Raw genomic sequence first — 9,413 nt, 5'->3', positions numbered from 1 at the left:
TATTTCACTAGCACCAGATGAAAAGCATATAGTCCTAATGAGATCGATTCTGCTAAAAAATAATTATGACTGCTTATGTAAACTATTTTACAACAGTGATAATGCTTTAAATCGCTTTTGTAATCGGCAAAGTAGATTTAATTGAAAAACAAACCTTTAGAGCGCTGCCCTTGTTTTAAAAAGTGTTAAAGGGTAGCCTGTGTAGAAAAGTTTAAGTACAAAAAGTTAGAATTTTTTTAAAAGTTAATCTTAAAATCATATAAAAAGTATTAAAATTAATATTAAATTAAGATTATTTCTTTTATTGAAAAGCTTAGTTTTATTTGATATGTACAAATTGTATTTAGATGCAATAAGTGTCGCTGGACACACAATAAAAGTTTTGAAAACAAGAACTACAGTTCTATTTAGTTATGGTTAAATTATATTATTTTCACAACACTTGGTTTAATTTTCTAGTTTGTAAGAAAGTTAATTGATGTCAGATTTTCTTATAAGCCCACGGTGCAATGGAATAAAACACATTAAAAAATAGCTACGTAGTAATTTTAAGCATCAAAAGTTTATCATATTTTTACTTTTTACTAAAAAGAAGCATAAAACTAAAACAAATTCATAAATTCTAGATAGAATTTAGAAAATCTTGGTGAAAAAAAAGTGGCCTAACTGTTATAAGCTAATACTCAATGTTCAAAATTATAACTTACGTGAGTTTTTTTACCCATTTAGCTTTTTTTATAAAATTTTTTAAGAGATACAAGTTTCGCAGTGGCTTCACCAAACCAGAAAATTGCAGTATACAAACAATTTAAAACAACTTACGACAAACACGGAATTGTAGATGAACTTTTACATTAAAACATTGCAGAAAATTGTTATACCTTTGGTATTTAGTTCAACTTAAAGCAAAAAACATGTACAAATGCATAAAAAAATTAAAGGTTTAAATTATAATGTTAGCTCAGCTTTTTTTTCCAATGGTTAATGTCGTTGTTTATTAATTTTCACGGTGTACACTTTGTAAAAAATACTTAAAATAATAGTTTACATGATTTTTGTAATATGTTCTGTTGTAATTGAAGTTTTTATTAAAACTTTATTTCAATCTTTAAGGCATACCATTTCCAACTTCTATAATCTGTGACAGATGTAATATTGTAGCATATCTAACTTTCGTGTTTTTTAACATTTAATATTATAAACTTGGTACAAGATTTTGTTTCAAGAGGAGTACTTTTTTGCATCATATAAAAAAGAACAGCTATTAAATATTCAACTTTTTTTTTACTTATCGTGAAAATTTCTTATAGTTATAGCCAAAAAATAAAACTAAAACTTGTTGCCAAATGAACACATGCTCTTTGTATGTCATAACAAATTTTAAATATCTCTACCTATAAAAAGATTTCTATGTTTGAAAAACTTAAGTGTCTAAAATTATGTCTGGATTATTAAATTAGCCTATTATGTTTTAGTCTCAGCCTTTCATTATCTTTATAGAAATCCCAATTTATGACAATTGCATAAAAAGGTTTCATTGTGTAAAAATAAGGTTTGTTACGTCATGTACTAAATGTAACAAACTATGTATTTAATATTGATCTCGTAAAGGTGTGGTTGGCAAACTGCGGCCCGCGAGATAAAATTTTGAGGCTTACAACAAATATAAGAAATATCGAGGGCAAAAAAAAGATCTTAGGTACAATTTACGAAAAAATAAAAACTTAAATTAGATATTCTGAGGTTTGAAATTAACAGTAAAGATTTAAGACTACAACTGTGGCCCGCGAATATTTTTTTGTAGAAATTTGGCTACCGACCGCTGATATAATATTTTGGTTTAAATATAACAATTATTTATTAAGTAATACTTAGTAAGCTTTTGAAAAAGTTTAAGGATGAAAAATAAAACCATGTGCTATGAGACAAAGATTATTAGCAATTAATGTTTTAATCTTTGGGCTCTTTATGTTCTGTATGCTTATAAATTACATATAAAATATGTTAAACTGTGTTTATTAACTTAAAAATGCTTTTGTTTCTTTTACAATTTTTGTACAAATAATAAATTAGCTGAAACAAAAAAAGTCTTTTAAGGAGTCGATGTAATTGATATAGTTACTTTTTATTTGTTTGAAAATTTAGCATTAAACTCAATATTTAAATAGTTGAGAGCAAAATAAATGTAATAGATAAATTTAACTTTACTATATTTTACTGTTATATATTAATTTTTTAAACAAGTGATACTTGTAGTCTTCAGATTATATTAATTACTCTTTGCTTTATACATGGTTCGTAACTTCATAATTTAATTGCTTGCTTTCGAAAAAAATATCGGGTAAGCAAGACCGCTGGAACCTAAAACCGTTAACATTAATTTTTCATGATAAAATATTTCAATAAACTATCTTAGGATTACATCTTAGTTCAACTATGCGTGCAAAATCAACTATTTTTGAACTTACTTTTTAGATATATGCTACTGTGTTATCAATTTATAATAAAATTGTCGAAAAAATCCTTTTTATGTACAAAAACAGTTGATTTTAAACTATCTATAAATTTTAAACTACTTATAACTATTTAGATTGAATTAAAGTTTCTCATTATTAGCATTAAAACATCATTTTTACAACGCAAAATTTAATTAAGTTAAAATAAACTGAAGCTATCTGTGCGAAAGCAAAAACAAATTAATATCTTAATTAAAAATAGCTAAAATATAACGATAGATATTTTTTCTAAATGCTCTTTTTACTTTAACTTCTGGTAAACATAAAGTAGACAATTATAATGAATAATAAGTTTTGATTCAATTTAAATAGTTATAAGTTTTAAAATTGAAGAACAGAACTTTGTTAATAGATACTTAGTGGTTATATAAAGTATTTTTTATCCTTAAAATAAAGTTTAAACTATCTTAGTTGGGTAAAAATCACTTAGCTACTTCACTAAAAAGAATCACTTAGTGTATAATTAGCTTACCTCATTAATATCATTATATTTGATAATAGTAAAATACTAATTTAGACGTACTTTCAAACTATAGTCTAGCAGTACTTTTTCTTTGACACATATCATTATATAAAAATATATTAACATATTTCGTATTTACTTTTATTAACAAAGTTTGGGCTTTGGGCAACATTAACTAAGTTAACCATTGTAACTTTTAAAGAAACGAAAGCAAAAAGATTATTTTAAATTAATCCACTTAAATAGTTATGTAAATCTTGTATTTTTAATCAACTATTGTTCGTCTTATTTTTAATATTTAATAATAATTTAATTTAATTTATCTTAGAACATTTTAGCCATCTTTTTCGTTTGAACTTATCTTTTAAAAGTCCTAAATGTTACCATCAACTCTGTAAATTCTGAAATGTAGCCTTAATAACAGTCAGCAACTTTTATACTGATAATTATATTGTATAACTAACTTATAAATACCTTTTTATCGTAAACATAATATTTCGTTGTTTAAGGTTAGTTTAAAAACTATGAGCAAAATGTAGAACATTCTAATAAAAATCTACTGCATTTAAAATTTTAATCCATGATAGATAGTTTAAATTTACTAAATCTAAATCAACTCGATTCGGTTGTAATTGTGCGGATGGGAATAATGAGTATACCGTGGTCTGTCACAAACTTTTAGCTTATGATTATTTTTGAAAGTTTTTAAACTAAAACTTTGTCTATTGCTAAAAAATACTTTTTTAATATGTTTATTATCTTAGCTTTTATATACACTTAAAAACAGGTTGTCTTCTTGCCAATCCAACATTTTCACAAATATTTACAAATGTCATTTAAGCAATATTTACAACTATTTAAATTAAGATACACAAATAAACGTTTAATAAGTATTCAGTGTTTAGTATTTTAGAAAAATTAGCATTGTTGCAACCCAACCCTGCTTAAAAGTTTAAAACCTTTTTCTAGTGGCGGAACCCTTTTCCAAAGTTCAACTTTTACGCGGAACCTCTAATTTAATTTTACATAAAATGTTTAATATAATATTTCCTGGAAAAAACAAAAAAAAATTTAGTGAGAAACGAATTTAGCAAAACTATGTCATTGTTAGAAATAATACCAATTGTAATAGTATTAAGTCGAGTAAAACTCAAAGTGCGCCAGAGGCAATAGGTATTTTATGATTATATAATAAATATACGAAGACAAACATGATTAATCGCAACGTCATGAAAATCTTTTCTTGCATAATAAAAACAAAATGAGAGCTACAAATAATAACGAAATGAACATGAACCTAATCGAACTCATAGATTACTGTAATAAACGGGTAAGATGCCTAACGAAAAATAAGTAAAAAACATTTAGTGCGAAACTTGAACTTTTATCTTAGCAACAAGCATGTCAATGCGGGGCTGGATTTTGGATAGACTGAGACGGAGACAGGCAGATAAGGTTGTAGTCAGCATACAGTTCCTTTGCTTCGTTTAAATGTTTGTTACATGCGAAAAGCCGGACTCGCAAAGATAAGTGGTGGTTAATGGTAGTATAAATTTTACTGCACGCTTTGCTAAGACAGGGTACTCAGAAATTGCACATATCCAAAAATCTAAAAGCTCCTTCCCTTTGAAACTCAACTTTAAATTGCTATCTTCAGATAGTTGCAGCAATTCGTTTTCTGTATCTGTAGGAAGATTTACTTCTTCTGAAGCAATATCACACATAAAAGGATTCAAAATCCATAAATTTCTGATGCGAACATTATATATGTTTTCCATTTTATGCGTTCCATTTTTTTTGAAGTTTTATGATTAAAGTTTTTTTCTAACTTTCAAGTTTCTTTTTTAAATTTCGAAATGCTTTGCGGAACCCTAGGGTTCCGCGGAACCCCATTTCAGAAGCACTGCTTTAGGCAATATAACGAGTACTTATAAATTTGTAGATTTTTTTGTAAAATAAAAAAAACTTTTTTATTTAAAACGATTTTGATAAAGACAAAAAAATCACGAAGAACAACACACAACCAAGGGAAGATTTGAGATACTTAAAACTATAATATTCTTACTGCAGTGTAATATAAAGGATTGATAGAATTTTAAATAGAACTAGTTCTAAAAAACATAAAGTTATAGAAAATAAGTCTGTAATATTAAAGACATTCTTATTTTAAGCTTTTCTTAAAATATTATATGAATCATAGTAATAATAAATTTAAACAGTATTCTTTCTTTCTTACACTAACACAGGTTTCTGTAGCTTTAACGGAGCTCTGTAAAAAAATACTGTAAGGAAAGTATAGAAGCTAAAGTAGATTTATTTATAAGTTATTAAAAATTAATACGACAGATTATTGTAGATTAATGGTAATAACAGATATAATATAGAATGTTAAATCCGACTGTTATAAAACTATATAATACTTGTAATGATTAAGTATAAACTAGATAAAGTAAAGTAAGTCACAAAATAAAAAAACAAATTATTGTATAAAGCACTCACATAAAGATTAAAAAATACGGATTCAAAATATTAAACCGTATTTACTTATTTACACACAGAAATATGTGTTAGTGTATGAAAGAAAGAATACTGTTTATGTTTGTTTTTATTATACATCACAGTGAACTTGTTTGGCTAGGAACTTTATTAGCAAACACTTAAATTTATATTATAGTTAGTTATCTGAACTGTAACAATTTTTTTTAAATGCTGGTATAAAGTTTTTTTTTTAAAGTCATATGTTATAAAAACTTAATATCTACTTTTTGTACTCTTTGAATATATTTTTTTATTCAATTATTTAAAAAGAATGTAGATGTTTCCCAATTTTTTTTTCAAATGACCCCCTATACAGAAATTAAAAAATATCTTTGGCTCCATTCAACTAGACTATTCAGGAAACTACCATTAAAAACACCTAAGACCTTTTTTTTTTCTCTCCTCGTCAGCAACTCTTGAATATCTAGTGTAAATTTTGAATTAAGACCTCATGACCCCCCTGTGGCTCCATCACTACTCAACTGCTAATGGCTTCCCCTCTGGCCCCCTAAGTACATCTGTCATGGCCCACTTTGGGGAACCCTAGTCAACATCAAACTAAACACTTTAATAATCATAAAAATAGACTAAAACTGCGTAATTTTGTTAAAAAATGTGGTCTAAAAGCATAACAGAAAAATTGTATGGATAATACACTTAAAAATTTATAGCAAACAAGAAATATCACTATCAAAGAATGTTTAAACAGTTTTACTTTGTTATATTTTCATAAAATGATTAATAAACTAAATTGTCACAATCATTGTTTTCTAAATTTAAAAACAAACGTAAAAATTTACATTACTTTTTTTAAAAATCCAAATAGTTGAATAAAAGACGACTTTAAAGTTAAAAAACAAAATAATCTAGTTTTTTCTTTTAATTTCAGTTAAATTTTGTGTTTTATAGCTATTTGTTCTATCAAGTTATTTGATACTAATACATAGCCATATTGTAATGTAAACAAGTAATTGTTTAATCTTTGAAAATATAAAATGTTTACTTAGTTATTTATGGTTTTAGGTTTAATTAGTAAAATATCTTAAATATACTATATTAGGAAAAGTTACACTACAAGAATACTGGATTGTCTAAGCAATGCAACAAAACAAACTGATTTTAGCAATAATGAACAGAACAAAGTAATAAAATGTTTCAAAAATAAATTAAATCTCAAATATTTTTGCATGCAACTGAATCTTTCAAAAACTTTTATTTCTTCAAGCAAAGACACAATGACAAGCATAGAGAGCTGATTTTAGATTATTTCGGAGACAAACAACTTTTTGCAACTGGATGTCAATCTACTTGAGGAAATCCTTTCAAGGTCGAGTTTTTTAGCTAATTCTGAGATTGAAGTATACCAAGCTGATAATAAATGGCTCGAGCAAAACTTTAAAGAAAGAAGAAAATTCGCCAAAAGACTTCTTTACAAACTCTGTCTCCCGCTGTTAGAGAAAAAGCCTTAATCGAACCTAATTGAAAATATTTTTTTAGAAAGACTAAAGACTCCCTTGTGGTTGCAAATTAAATTCTAAAGGCAACATTGATTTAAAGGCAAATAAACTAAACAAGTGTTTTACAAAACAAGATACTGTTATTCATTTTGAAATTTTGTTATGACGTTCAGTTTGACATTTTGTGTTTTGGAGGTTATCACTGCTTTTCAAAAGAAAAAACTACTAAACTAATTAAAAAAAAAATTACAAGATGTTTTTTGGCAAAAACTTCAAATAAGAAAAATACTTAAATAAATAAAATACTTCAACCTGTTAAAAGTTTTTAACTCTAAATGCTTTATTCGAAATAGTTTTATAGAAAAACGATAACCTGTTAATACTCATGAAAAAACATATACATTGATTTTAAAATAATAAGTAGGGTTTATACTAACTTGAAAGTAAATGAATTGTAAATAAATACAGTAAAAAGATTTTAAGATGATTAAAAAAAGTAACAATTTATTCAATTTCTAACTTAAATGTATACCTTTTTTATCTCATCAACTAAACACTTGTATTACCATTTAAGTTTATGTCATACTTTATTGATAAATATTTAGTTTATCCAAAGTTAAAGAAGTAAATGTCATGACGCAGTAATTATTTTTGGTATTTTCTATTTCTTTAAAAAGTTAAGCTATACTTGCAGGTACTTGCGTTAGAACTTGAGCTTCTTGAATTTCCAAACACTTTGTAATTTTTTTGTCTTGAGATTTAACCTTGTGAGTGTTTGCCAAAGTCACTAAGAATTTTTTCAGCTACAATAGGTTGTTTGGTTAATGTAATGTTAATTTTTATGGGGCAGGTAGAATTACACACGATGTAAACTTTATTTGCTTGACCCTAGAAAATCGTTTATCGTTATAGAGGTAAGACTGCTGTTTTTCTACCATTAAAAAAAGCATCTTGTCAGAAACTTTTACAGCAGCTTCCTTAATATTCTTTTTTTTTTCTCCATGTAACATTTTTCACTTTTTTATTTACAGTCTAGTCAGCAGTAAATAGTTTGTAGTTTTTTAGGTTTAATATTAGTTTAATATAAGTGATACTGTTGAAAATAGAAAAAGTGGTACATTATATATATTTTTCAGTATTTTTAGTAAATCTGATGATAAATAACTAGCTTTATAAACTATTTTTTTATAATTATAAAATGTTATTCTGTGAGTTCCTTCAAATGGATTTTTTATGAAATTAATCATTTGTATTTTCTATTTTAAAGTTTCAACAAATCTAACTAGTCTGCATTATGCCCAAGCAAAAATTTCTTAAAAACTAACGATTTTTCGAAAAATTGCGTATTGAATTTTACTATAAGCTACTTTGTTTTTGAAGTACAAAACACTCGTAATCATTAAAAAAAAAACTTTCTTAGGTTGCGCTAATAAATATAAAACCTATTTAATACATATGTAGATGCTATTTTTATTATTATAACAGCTACAGTATTAAAAAAATAAAGTATACTATTTACAAACAGAATAGTTTTAGTAAAATTGATACTTAGTATTTAAAGTGCATTTAAAGTAAATTTTTATTTATTTATTAATTTAAATTGTAAAATACATTTTTTTACAGATTTTGATAAAGTTCTTTAGTTTTCATACGCAATAGTTTATTCATGTTTAGTTCTACAATAACTTTTTATGCATCATATTTTAATTTAATATATCTAGTTTGTGAATTTTTTTTTACTATGAATTATGTTGTAGTCCATTGAAAAATAGTGACACATTTTCTATTTTTCTTTAAATCTAGCCTGTCTGACAAAAAATGAAAGACCTTACTAAATAATTTTTAAATGAACAAAAATAACAAATTAAAAAATTAACAAAACAAAATTTATGCGCTTTTTATACTATTCATTCAATTAAGTTCTCGACTTTTATTTGGTATCGATATAAAAAATAATATTTGTATATTTTTTATTTGCAGATGTACAACCTCGATCTTCAAACTATTTTCTATTAAACTGCTTCAAAACTTTTGATTTTGCAATTTTTCTATTTCAACTTTTTTGTAAAACTTTAATTGGGTTCACTAAAACCAAAATGTTTGAAAATTTAGCAATTTTCATAACTTTTGGTACTATCCAAAACTAGATGTCAAATTTTATATTTAAGAAACATTTTTTGTATTTTTTCTAGTATACTGAGATATTACATAAAAAAAAAACTCCTACGTGGGATTAAACTAAACGTTATAAAATGCTTTTATAGTAAAAGAGATAGGTTTTAGTTATAGTAAAATTTTACTCGTAAAATAAGAAATTTTACTGTTGGTTAGGTTTTAGAATATTAAAATAAATATCATTAAAAATCTTCTTAATCTTGGATAAAATATTTTGCCAAAAGACACAACACAATGACAAGGTTTTATAAAGATTTTAGAAAA

The sequence above is a fragment of the Thalia democratica genome, chromosome 7, assembly GCF_965202585.1.
Source record: "Thalia democratica chromosome 7, ktThaDemo2.hap1.1, whole genome shotgun sequence".
NCBI lineage: Eukaryota > Metazoa > Chordata > Thaliacea > Salpida > Salpidae > Thalia > Thalia democratica.
The sequence above is the reverse complement of the archived record's forward strand: the minus strand, read 5'-3'. Positions refer to the sequence as shown.